The sequence below is a fragment of the Equus caballus genome, chromosome 15 (assembly GCF_041296265.1).
Source record: "Equus caballus isolate H_3958 breed thoroughbred chromosome 15, TB-T2T, whole genome shotgun sequence".
NCBI classification, from domain to species: domain Eukaryota; kingdom Metazoa; phylum Chordata; class Mammalia; order Perissodactyla; family Equidae; genus Equus; species Equus caballus.
In genome coordinates this window covers 83,643,258-83,656,336 of record NC_091698.1, presented here as the reverse complement: position 1 = coordinate 83,656,336, position 13,079 = coordinate 83,643,258, and the positions used below count along the sequence as shown (strand labels likewise).

At 47.5% G+C, this 13,079-nt stretch overlaps 1 long non-coding RNA gene across 2 annotated transcripts; it reads left to right on the top strand.

Moving 5' to 3' along the window:
* The first annotated feature begins 231 nt into the window (after window positions 1–231).
* On the top strand, window positions 232–6,827 carry LOC102148717 (uncharacterized). 2 transcript variants are annotated; one of them, XR_002800247.2, is made up of 4 exons: window positions 232–1,911; window positions 3,596–3,720; window positions 5,167–5,288; window positions 6,112–6,827. It is a non-coding gene; the product is annotated as an uncharacterized lncRNA (long non-coding RNA). The 2 variants fall into 2 exon arrangements; XR_011426135.1 differs by lacking the exon at window positions 232–1,911 and having other exon boundaries at window positions 1,977–3,720.
* The last annotated feature ends 6,252 nt before the right edge of the window (window positions 6,828–13,079 follow it).

The window sequence follows — 13,079 nt, the reverse complement described above, 5'->3', positions numbered from 1 at the left end:
CATCCACATGGAGATGCTCACTAGCCAGTTGGAAATGCACCTGGGTTTCGGAGAGAAATCACTTAACGTTTGGCATGATCTCGGTGGTGTATGGAGTCGTGGGAGTGGGTGAAATCAACCAAGATGTGAGTCTCCCTGCAGAAGAGAAACAGGCCCAGAATGAAACCCAGGTGTACCGTAGTGCTCAAAGATCAGCATGAGGAGGAAGAATTAACGAAGCAAGTGAAGTGAGAGTGGACAATGAGGAAAGAGAACCACCAGGAGAGTGTTGACTTGAAGTCCAAGTGAAGAAAGTATTTCAAAAAAGGCAGAGTAGTCAACTGTATCAAATGCTGCAGATAATGATGAAGATTAAGAACTGGCTTCTGGACTTAAGAACACAAACGTCATTGGTGAATTGAAGAATAACTGTTTTGTTCAAGTGGTTGAGTCAGAACTCACTGAAATGAAGAACTGGAGTCCAGGAGCATGGAGAAATCTTTCAAGGAATTTTACCATCAAAGAGAGAAGAAAAATGAGATTGAAGCTGGAGGGGGATATGACATAAAGAGAAATTTTGTTTTGATTTTTGACATTAGGAAAAATTATCCCATGTTTGTATTCCAAAGTATGGAATAGTTGAGAAGGAATAATTGGTGTATCAAGAGACAGGGGATAGGACTCTGTGTAAAGGGGAGAGTTGGCCTTAGAATCACGAGCAGCTCATTCATAGCAACTGGAGGCAAGTAGAGAAGCTGTTGCATATTAGATATGATGAGAGTGGGGAGGACTGTCATGAGAGGATGCAGAATAGGGGGAAGTCAAAGCAGCAGCAGGCCAAAGGAAATCTCCTTTATTTTATTTATTTCTTTATTTTTGGTGAGGAAGATTGGCCCTGACCTAACATCTGTTGTCAATCTTCCTCTTTTTTGTTTTTTTATTTATTTTTTTTAAAGATTGGCACCTGAGCTAACAACTGTGGCCAATCTTTCTTTTTTTTTTCTGCTTTATCTTCCCAAATCCCCCCTGGTACATAGTTGTATATCTTAGTTGCAGGTCCTTCTAGTTGTGGCATGTGGGATGCCGCCTCACTGTGGCCTGATGAGCAGTGCCGTGTCTGTGCCCAGGATCTGAACCAGCAGAACCCTGGGTCGCTGCAGCAGAGCATGTGAACTTAACCACTTGGCCACAGGGCCGGCCCCCAATCTTCCTCTTTTTGCTTGAGGAAGATTGTCTCTGAGCTAACATCTGTGCCAATCTTCCTCTATTTTATATGTGGGACACCACCACAGCATGGCTTGATGAGCAGTGTGTAGGTCGGTGCATGAGATCCGAACCTGCAAACCTCAGGCCACCAAAGTGGAGTGTACGAGCTTCACTACTACGCCACCGGGCCAGGAAATCCCCTTTATTTTTTTAGCCAATTTGTGTTGGATTTTGTGTTGCTTAGAACCAAAATCGTCCTAAATGATAAATTCAGTTGTTATAAATCTTTCAAAAGTGAATTGTCATAGACCCTCTGGAGCATTATTATTTATGAGAAATGACTACAAAGCAGTTAACTTTCATTTTAATAGACAGATCATAAGTTCTGAGTCCAAATGGGTTTTGCCATTCTTTCAAAAACTTCTGGGAGGCTATTCCAAAGAGTATTGCCACAACTCAAAATATCTTTGGACTCTGTTTTGTTTTAAATTGCTTTTAAAATCTGAGTTACATGTTTTGAATTCCCTCAAAGATGACAAATTGTGACCTTTTGTTGGTGGATTTGGTATTGGAAATAGATAAAAACTAGTTGGAATTGAGTCTAACAAATGCCTTTTTAGGTTAAAACTTGTTTCACAGAAGTCCAGTGTAATCTGGAGCCTGAGCATGGAAAAGAAAGCAGAGTCTGTCCTTTTGGAGTAAAAAGCATCTCTTGGATGCCTCTTGGTAAGCCTGACCGTTCAACTTTGTGGAATATTTTCAGCAGAAACCATACTGATGTCAAGGAAAACGGTCGATGTGAACTTCATTTCTGACACGCAGGAAGTTAAATTTTCTACTTGGAGGCTGTATTTCAAAGTCTCAGTGGGGACACTGGTCGTCACTCAGACGTGTGTGATGCGAGAGAGCCACAGAAGGGCCTGCTCTTCTCGCTTATCTTTCACAGCACGTCTGCATCTTCCGCTAAGCTAAAGTGACCGGCAGGCATTTCGACTGCTAATTTTCCTGAAAACTTTATGTTCTTCTGAAGAAACTGCTCAAGCAGTGTTTGGAAGTGTAGAGTGAGAACTGGACTAGGAATCAGAAAACAGGGCTCAGTTTGGGCTCTTCCATTTGTTAGCCATGTAACCTTGCATGAGAAACTCATCTGAGAAGCAATTTCCTCATCTATAAATAATAGTAATTCATAGTCCACCCTGCGAGATTAAAAGGGAAAGTTTAGGAAAGCCCCCAGCAGCCTGTAGTAAAGGAATCATCTTGCTCAGGTTCAAGTCCTGGCTCGAGGATACTAGCTGTGTGACCCCAGGCAAGTTACTTAGCCTCTCTATACCTCAATTTCAGTATAAAACAGAGGTAATAACAGTACCCGCCCAACGGATTTTGTATCAATCAGGGTTTAGTGCAGAAAGCATCAGAGAAACAGTTTCTGCCCTCCTTCCTCATTCCAAAACTCAAGCAAGTGCCTCTAATTGGTGGAACCTAATTCATAGCCAGAGCCTCGGCTGCAAGCTGCTTTCCAGCCTCTGCAGTGGGAAGGCACCTGGAAGGAGGATGGGACGGGGGCTGTGGAAGCCAATCCACACACACCAACCAAGTTATCATGAGGTTGAAGTGAGATAATATATGTAAGGGCTTCGTAGGTGTTCAACAAATGTCGGTCACGGTTAGTTTCAGCAAATAGCTGGTGCTTGAAATATGTTTGTTTATTCGTTCAGAATGAACCAGAATATAGTCTACTCTGTCTGCACAAAGAGCAACCCTTTACCCTGTGGACCCAGGTTTTTGTGGACCCAGGTTTTTCCACAATACACTACAGGCCTGGGTCTCCCTATTTCAATCAATATAATTTAGGCTTTAGACACAAGTGTCTGGTCTACGGTGAACTGTTGCTGCCCTTCGTTTCACATGCGGGTGGGTGGGGGTTGGTTGAATGAGGAAGAGGCAGGAGGGAGATGTGCTTTTCACTTGCATTGAGAAGGGTCTACATTCTTTTGTGCCTTTGAATTTTGTAATATGTCCATATATTACCTATTCCAAAAAAAAAAAATGTAGAAAAATTTGAGTGTTTGAAGCATTTGCTGATTTATTCTTGGCATTTGACTTCAAGACAAGTTCATCCTGGGATCAAGCTGCATGAACCATACAGCATCCTGGCTTTTAATCCCCATTCAAGGCACTTGCCATGAATCAGAGTGGGTAGAAATGGGAGGTGACAGAACAAGCTCCAACATGAAAGGCAAAAGAAATGGGAGGTGAGAGAACAAGTTCCAGCATGAAAGGCAAAAGTCTTTGTATAACTCTGCCCCAGCTCCAGTTCTTGTAAAATGACATCTACACCTAGTCCAGCCCTTAGGTGAGTGACAGCAGAGTACTTCTGCCGTACGAAACTGATGGCCGGGGTGTCTTCCAGGGGAGTCCTTGAGGAGCAGCTGCTCCTGGTGGCCAGTTACTACAGGGAGAACAGCCCAACACAGCTCTGCCACAGGCCACACCATTGTTCCTGTTTAGGTCCATTCCTTCAGTTTGCAGATAATAGTAAGTATTTCTATTCAACAGATAAGTAATTCAGGAGCCTGGAGGGAGAGGGTATGGACTATGCAGCTAATTCTATGCCGTAACTCAGGCACCTACACAGTGTTGGGTGAAAGGAATGAAGGGGCTGAGATGGAAGGGTCAAGGGAACAGATCAGGTCATGGGCAGACTCCAGAGGCATCATGGGTGCAGACGCTGCCAGCTCAATCCTGAGCTGAGGTGAGAAGTGTGGGCAATATGAAAGTGTCAAGATGGTGGCTGTCATCACGGAGAGGCATGTCTACAAGTGGCAGGACACTCAGGGGAATGATCTCATTCAAGAAGACTGACAGCATCTTCCTGAGGAAAGCCTGGGATCTGCCCGTGCCTTCTGCTGCTGCTTCTTCAGTCAGGGAACAGAGCCCGTCAGAGGTTCATCCTGGACCTGGCTGTCACCTTGTTCCAATCAGGACTGCACTCGGTTGGCATCTTGCTCTGAGCCTGACCTGATAAAATTAATCTGAGACAAGATTCGGCCCACGGAACAGGGGTGCTCCCACTGGAGAGCTCCACTAGGAGCTTTCAAACTATTTTTCACCAATTTTACATCACAATTCAGTGCTCACACATATTATATATGTACTCACCCATTATTGAAAAAAACTTTAATGAAACAGTTTGAACGAATTACTTGTAACGTACTTTGATATTTTTCTTTTTTTTTTTAATGCTAGTTACAACCAACCAAATTGATTTCATAACTCAATTCAGTTCAAATGGGTTCTAACCAGTAGTTTGGAAAACACCACTTTAACCATATAAACTAATCAGGTCTGGTCTGTCTGATTCTCACAGGGTGGTGAGCCACAGGAGGGTCCCAAGAAGTCTCATAACAATTGATTTTCTGGGCCTATCTATCCATTCCCATAGTTGTGCATACATGAACTTCAGAGCACATTTATGTAAATGTACACTTTATCCTCCTCAACCTGACCTCAAACTTTTCTGCAAACCGAGAGCCACAAGGCTGAACTTGCCACTTCATTCTTTGCTTCTCTGATCCATTACAGACAGCGCTCCACTTAGTCCCTGTGGTAGTTAAAGTATTCGGATCAAAGAATGTTAGAGGTGAGAGAGACCTGAAGACTCATTTAATACAACCACCCCTTTGATGCATCTCAGACTCCAGTCTCTGCTTGCATTCCTCCAGAGACAGAGAGCTCACAACTTATTGAAGCAGCCCTTTCCATCTTTGGACAACAGTAATTAAACCAAGATTTGTCTTCCAATGGTTTCCATTTCTTAGTTTTTGTCTCAAAATTAGTGAGTCAATGCATATTCTTGGAACAATGCCTGGCAGAGTAAGCACTAAAGATTTCTCCCTAGTATTATTAATAGTCTCTGTGCACTAAGGTGCATTAACAGTAGTAACTAACTTTGCTCACATGACTGTCCTTTTATATTCAAAGGAGGGCATCACGTTGCCTGGGTCTTCTCCCTCCTCTGTAAACATCCCCAGTTCAGTCCGTCCTTCCTGGCTTGGCATGGTTTCCTGACCCTTCACATCCAGCTCGCTGTCCTCCTGATGCAGGTGGGTCTCTAACAGGTTGGTGCTTCTCTGAAAACACAAGCCTTCAGAATTGGACACCAGCCTCCTCATGCAGGACACCAGGGCGGAGAACAGAGGCTCTCACCTCCTGTGACCTGAGTGCTTGGTGACTAACAATGCTGCCCAAGATTACAAATAGCCCTCCTCAGAGCAGAGAGTGGCCTGCAGGCACAAATAATGGAGGAGTAGGAGGGGTGGCACCCCTCCCTCCGGAGCACATTCCCTTGGGGAAATCAACAAGCTGGCATCCTGGGAGGAACCAGGCCTGCAGGAGAATGGACACCCAGGAAGAGCTAAATATCTGCAGGCTGCAGCAGGTATCTCAGACTCCAATACCACAGGGAGAGGAGGCAGCACTGGGGCCCAGAGGAGCCTGGGCAGCACGTGCTCCAGCTAAGGGGGGAAGCAGTTGCTCTGCTCAGGCCAGTTATTGTCACGCAGGAATGTGGGCCCTCGTGTTTCAAGATCGCGCACGTTTTCAAAAGAAGCCAGAAATAGGAAGTTTTAAATATAGAATCATCCTATTTTAAAATGTCAACTAATTCAAAAATTTTTTCAAAATGTTGTGTGAGGCAGCAGTATCTGGGCTAAACCAAACCACTGCTACCCTCTGTTCTCCTTTTGGACCTCTGTCATCTACCTGGAGAGTTGGGGCGGCTGGGGCTGGGTGGACCCTGGTCACTGGCCCACCCACCTTTTCTTCCAGTCTCTCCAAGCAGCCAGGGCCCAATTTGGAACAGCTGCTCTGTGATCTGGGCAGCCGGAGGGAGCTTACCTGAGTCTCACACCAGTGTTTTCTGGGCAGGTGGAGAGAGCAATCGAGCCTGGATTACCACCTGGCGGAAGGCGTCATCCACCCCCACCACAGGGGCAGGAACACTACTGCCTGTGAAGAATCCACCTGCTTGCTGGAGGAGGAGGAAATCAGGCTTTCCTTGGCCTCTGGCTTCCTGAGTGACTTCGGACTCTCCTCCCGATGGCTCTGTTTGCTGATCTCTTTGCAAAGCAGTGAACCAGGAAGTGTTTGTGTGTTTTCAGATGTAAAACATGCAATGGCAGGGTCAAAATGTGGTTGCTTATAAAATTTTACGCTCATTTTGGGATCCACAGACTCATAGACTTTTAGAGCAAAAGGGGACCTTTCAACCAGCTAGCTGACCAAATCAGGTAAACTGAGGCAGAGAGTAATTTGCCTAAAGTCTTGCTGCTGGTTCCCTGGCTTCTCCCAGTGCCTTGGGAAAATGAACTGTAGCATCCCACCCACTCGCACCCTTCAAGCCAGCCTGAGCAACTCACCTTAGAGATATTACTAAAATTTTTTATATTACTTTATTTTAAAATAGTAATAAAATTTTAATAAGTATTATATGCAAAACATGAAATAATGTGAGTTTCCAAAAGGTTTAAAAATTCTTCGCAAATTGCATAATCTGAAATCTGGTCCTACAAGTGAATTGTAAACTGTTTATGCTTTGCCACATGGTTAATACAACTTTAGCTGGTAAACAGAAACTACTACCATACGTTGTCCGGAGTGATTTTAGTTTACAAGCGCTTTAAAATGTGCAGGTTTTCAAAATGCGTCTTTCGCATCCAGTGAACTGCCTGGTACTCCACTGAACGGGTCTTACTGTTCTCCCAATTGGACCAAAGCTGCTGAGGCCTGAGAGCTCTTGGGGATGCGGGAAACATCACTGGCTGCCTTCTCAACAGCCATTCCTCTTTTTTACCTTGTGAGTAGAATCCCAATTTTGTTTAGCTGTTGGTCCACAATATGTTCAAGGAGCCCTAAGAGGTGAGTTGTGCTTGGTCCAGGCCAGTGATGATAATCTCATCTCCTTTGGCAATGATTAGTTTAAGAGTAGTGATGATGTGGCCCAGTTCTACCCAGTGAGATATGAGGAGGAGTCAGCTGGAGACCTCTGGGAAAGATTGCCTGTGACAAAAACAGACATACACCAAAAAAGCTGCAATTTCTTTCTACCTTTGGACATTGTTATGTAAAAATGGGATGCTTGGAGGTGTGGCAGCCATTTTGCAACCATAAGGGAAAGCAAAGAGAATGATAGAGAACACCTACTACATGGCAAGTTGAAACATGTGTTTCATGGCAATAACAAAGAGACAAAGAAGAAAAAGACGTAGGCACAGAAAGATGAGGCATATAGAGCCAGACCTCCCAGCAAGTCAGGACTAAAGCTGGAACAACATCAGGCTCCCACTCTTAGTCCCTGAGCTCTTTCTCCTTTGCTGGGTTTGTAAAAGAAACACATGTACTTGGAGTGGGAGCAGAGGACATTCAGAAGGTGTGGGGATGTTAGGGGCCCAGAGTGTCCTGTGCACACTGAGGGGAGCATTTGGGACTGTCCTACATGTGCCACATACCACAACAAATGTGCTCTGGAGAAGACACAAGATGTTCATTGTGCCCCACAGGTAATGTATGGAGTTCTGTGATAATGTGAACCCCCCGCCCCGGCCCTGGAAATTAAGCCATTCATCAATTCACTCAGTCATTTCACAAATTTGCAAAATGCTGACTTTGGGCCCCACCTTGTGCTTCTTCTTTAGAGGATGCAAAGAAGCAGAACACAGACTTGCTGCCTCTTCGGAGCTTGCAGTCCTGGATAGGGAGAGGAATCATGCCTGCAAATAATTAGGAACCCAGGCAGGACCAATCACATACCAGATGAAGGGACCAGGCAGCCAAGGCTTGGCGGTTCAGAGAGGGGAGTTGTCCCTGGGACCTGGGCAGTCAGGAAGGGCTTCATGGAGGTGAAGGGCAAGAAGACGAAGGAGTCAGATGCTGGAGGTTTGGGGCCCGGAAGACAGGGAGAACAGAGACCCTCAGACAGAGTTTTGGATGTCAGGAAAAGGAGCCTTCATCCTACTTCTTCCTTACGCCAATGGGGGAAGTTCACATTCTAGGTATGAATCTACCCTCGAATTCATGGCTTCCTCCATTTCAACACATTCTTATTCAGCAGCCACTGGCAAATGGGGTTATAGAGAGGCATCCCTCAAGGAGCTCTGCGTCTGTGTTCAGGCAGACCTGTGATCATCCAAAGACTGGAGATAAGTGCTGTTACTGGGGGAGACATGGAGTGCCACCTGGCTTGGCCAAAGGAGGGTCACCAAGGAGGGAAAGGGGAGTGGCGGGGTGGTTTTTCAGGGACACAGATTGCAATTTATCTTGGGGTTCTGGGGAATCCTCGAGGCTGTGAAGGCTGCTGGCCTGCTGATTAACTCATCCCCCACTCAACTTTCCAGTAAGGTCCCGTCCCCTTGGACAGGAGCTCAGCCTTGCCTCTTTGTATGGATGGCACCCTTGATTGGTCTGATCATTTTAGTCTCTCATTCCAGAGGAAGGGGGCTGAAGAAGGCGAGACTCTGCTTCACCACCCTGAGCAGAGTCTTTTTGCTTTGAGTTGGATGGACATCTGAAGTAGACAGCTATTGTCTGGGGGCAAGGAAGAGTGTGACAGGACAGTGTGGCCCCATCCTCCTCACATGTTCCTTTGTAGGCAGAGCTTGAAGTTTACTGGGAGGAGGTGGGCGGTTGTTCAGTGTCCCTGAGCTGCCTCAGGAGCCTGCCTCCTGCTCATTGGGGCCCTTCAACATTAACATCTCTAATGGATGGAGGTGGCTCCATCTGAGGTCAACTGGTGGGAGAGAACATCAGGGGCCTTGAGAAGGAAACTCCCTTAGTGTGGCATTCAGTCTTCATGGTACAAAGAGATGAGACCATGTTGAGTGGCCAAGCTGGTGAGGCAGGATCCATGGGCTACAGGTTCTTTGGTCATTGTTGGGGATCATCTCTGCTCAGCCAGGCCCATTCCTGCCCAAGGTCATTGTGCTGGAGGGACAGGAGGCACCAGGAAGTGGCCAAAGTGGTCCAATGCACTGAGATGAGGTGTGGGACAAGATGGTGAGCTGGCCTTGTGGCCAGAAGACAGGTGCTGGCCTTTGTTGTCTTTGGGGCATCTCCAACAAGAGGGAAGTTGTTTTTCCCAGGGTGAGTCATTAAGGTCCATCAGCAATTTCCATTTCCATTCAACAAATACCTTTTCTATAAGACCCAAAGGGGTACAAAAGGAGCTCCTGCTTTAGAGGAATTTGGTACTTATAATAGGTGGCCAATTTGGGTGCTGACAGAGAGACCAAAAATGTTCTAGAGCTTCAAAGGAGAGTGAGATCATAGGATCATAGGCAGTGGGAAGGGACTGGAAACAAGCTCCAATAGTAAACATTCCTGAGTCCCTGCCAGGAGCCAGGTGCTGTGCTGAGTACTTTATATCCCTGATTTCATTTAATCTTCCGCCCTCTGAGGTATGGATCATCCTCTTCTTTTATAGACTGGGGAACAGGCTCAGAAGACATGAAGTGACATTCCTAGGGGCACAGAGCTGGAAAGTGGCCAAGCAGAGACTAAGCTCAGATGTCTTCGACCCCCAAGTGCATACTAATATGCATGTTATGTGGCTGCCCCATGAGACAGGTGGGGTCTGAGATGAGTCTGGAGGGTGGGAAGGAACTTGTCAGATGAAGACAGGAGGAGGGCATTCCATGCTGAAGGTATGGCCTGAGCAAAGATGCAGAGACAGTGTGGTACCAGACATGTGTGGTTTAGCTCAAAGGGAGTCTTCTAACATAAGGCCAGAAGAGAAAGTTTAGGCTCATTGCGGAAGGCCTTGAGGGCCGAGGGCCAGGGGCTTGTGCCCCTTCCAGAGGCCACAGGAATCACTGCAAGAGGGAAGAGGCCCATTCTGGCAGCACTGAGGAAAAGCCCAATGATGAAGAGAGGAAGTGATGACAGAGAAGGGAAGAAGCAAACTAAGACTGTGGAGGCAGGAGGGCATGTTGGAGAGTGGGCTGGAGGCAAGAGGAAGAGGGGAGGAGTGGCCTCCCTCATGTGGGCGGTGGAGTGTTCTCAGACAAAAGCAGCCCAGGGAAGCTTGTCCTGGGCTGAAGGTGCAGCAGGCAGACCTCAGGGAGAAGCCCAGCAGCACGCTCCACCCTGGGGAGGAGCGCGAGGGGCCTGGTGTGAGGCTGACGGGAAAAGGAAGAAAGGGGCCTTGTGAATGGTCAAGGTGAGAAAACGACCCTCTGTTGATTTGGTTGGAGGGATGCAGGGACAGCACCTGGTGAGAAGCACACTGTCCATACTCGAATATTTTCCTCAGACCCTGATCTTGCTATGATGTGCTGGGAGTCTGTGAGTCCATGTATCTTGGTGAGAGCTGAGGCAACTCTTGGGGGAGCAGGTTCCTACAGGACGGTATCTGCTTTCACTTGTCCCATGTGGCATTGGACCTGTGGTGCTGGCTATGTGCTGGACCAGGGTCTGCACAGGGGACCAGGGTGTGTGCCCTGGACCCAGGCTGAAGTAGCCATGCCCACACCATCCCATCTCTGGGAATCCCCAGCTCGTCTAGTCAGACCTACCAGGTCAACCCTTTGTCTGTTGGCACGTGGCTTACCTCCATGGCTTTGCTCAAGCTCCTCCAGTTAGCACACATTACTTCTTCCAGACCTGGCTCAAGGTTTACCTACTCCAGGCAGCCTTCCCTCAGGAAAAGCCCTCACGCTGCACTCGGCAGCTTGGTGTACACTTGTATGTTCTTTCCTCTTACTTACAGTCTCTAGACTTTATTTTTCCTGTATGTTCATCTTGTCTCCCCAAAGAGATGATAAGGTCTTTGAGGGTAGCGATCAAATCTTATGTCTTTCTTGTCTTCCACATACCGCCTAAAATTGGCTCGCAGAAGGCTCAACACTCACAGAACATCAAATGGGTGGGAATTCCCTTCCACCCACACATGGGCCCTGGGACTCTAGGAATGTCACCCCAAAACATACCCAGAGGATGTGGGGAGACACAGGGGGAGCAGAGCCAGGGAGGAGCTGAAGCACACCTCCACCATGATGGTTCTGTAGAATGATGCTCAGCTTGGGGGGACCTTGGTGATGGTCCAACGCTCTTACTCCACTGACGGGCAAAGAGAAATCCCAGGTGGGGCATAGGTGCCCAGGGGCCCGGTCCTGAGACAAGGCTCTGAGGAACACCACTAAAATCAGCAATGACCCCCTTTGCTAAAACCCAGATTTCCAGCCTCAGATTTTTGCCCCATTTTGGAAAATGCTCTTCTCTCCATGACACTTCTCTGGCCAGCTTTTCTTTATCTCCTTTGTCATTTTTTCTTCTCTATCCGGCCACTAAATATCAGAGTTCCTCAGGATTCAGTCAGTGGATTGTTCTCTTCCCCCCTCTATCCTCTCTCCCTAGGCAGACATCCCACCACAGTTGGAATGACCACATCCAACTCCCGCCTGGCTCTGGCCCAGAATTCTCTTGAGTTTTCGATCCATCCACCTTCCTGCCTCTTTAGCAACTTTTGTGTGTCTGTCCTAAAGGCACCTTACACTCAATGTGTCTGAAACTGAGTTTATGACTTCCCTTAGCATTCTTTCAAAAAACCTCATCCCTGCCCAGTGACCCCTACTCAGTGCAGGAACCGCCCTCCACGCCGTGCACAGGTCAGAAATCGAGGCATCGTCTTTCTTTCCTCTTACGCAGAATCCAGCAGTTTTGTTTCCAGAACATCTCTTTAGCCACTTCTCCCATCTCCACCACCGCCAGCATGCTTCAGGCCTCCCCCGTCACCCGATCAGGGGGAACAGTCTCCTGCCTGGGCTCCCTGCTTCCTTCCGTGTCTCCCTATATCCGTTCCCCACACAGCTGTCTGTCATCTTTTTAAAACTTTAAGCAGATCCTGTCTCTTCCCCACTTACAACCCTTTACTGGCTTCTTTTTTTTTTTTTTATTTCTTTTAAAATTTTTATTTTTTTCGGATGTACATCATATTTTGAATTCTGTGTACATTACATCATGTTCACCACCCGAACACTAATTATAGTGCATCCCCTCACATGTGAGCCTAATCGCCCCTTTTGCCCTCCCTCCACCCCCATTCCCCAATGGTAACCACCAGTCCAATCTCCAATGCTATGTGTTTAGGCTTCTTGTTTCTCTTAGGATAAAGGCCCAGATGTTACCGAGGCCTATGAGCCTATGAGGACTTGACTGCTGCCTGCGCACCTCTCTGCCTCAGCCTCCCCTCACTCTGCATTGCAGCCACTCTGGCCTTTCCCTTCCTGGAAGTCCCCACAATCCCACTAATCTCAGAGCCTCGAAACAAGCCTGGGAGAGGCCCTCTGTCACGTGTTTCCATATCAACATTTCACATTCATTTGTGAAACCATTTAATTCATGTTTCTCTCTCTACCAGCCTAGAATATAAATTCCACGAGGTGAGGGGCCTCGCCTGGCACATAGGAGGAGCTCAGGAAACTCCTGTTGACCCTTAGGCTCTCTTAGGGCTGACGCTTCCAGGTTCTGGTAACCAAGCTTTGGGGCAGATTCGTGTTGTCCCTGTGCTGCGAAAAGTGCAAGCACCTGGGCCCAGCACTGGGGGCAATGGACGGGGGCAGTTGCTGGGGGCCCAGAGGGCCTGGAGCATAAGGCTCCAGGGAGGTGATGGTCACAGGGACAGAAAAGAGAATGACCAAGGGGCTTGGCCTTGAATTGGGGGAAGAATTGTTTTATGTCCTGGCAATATGAGAAAGGAGGACGGCGAGTCCACTCCCAGCCTTTATCACAAGGTGGCAGCCCTTGTGTTCTCTTTAAATCACTATCACATGTTGGAGACTGAGTCACATCCTCTGTCAAGTCACCTTCTCACTGGGGCAATTACAGGGAGCCAGGAGGCCTTC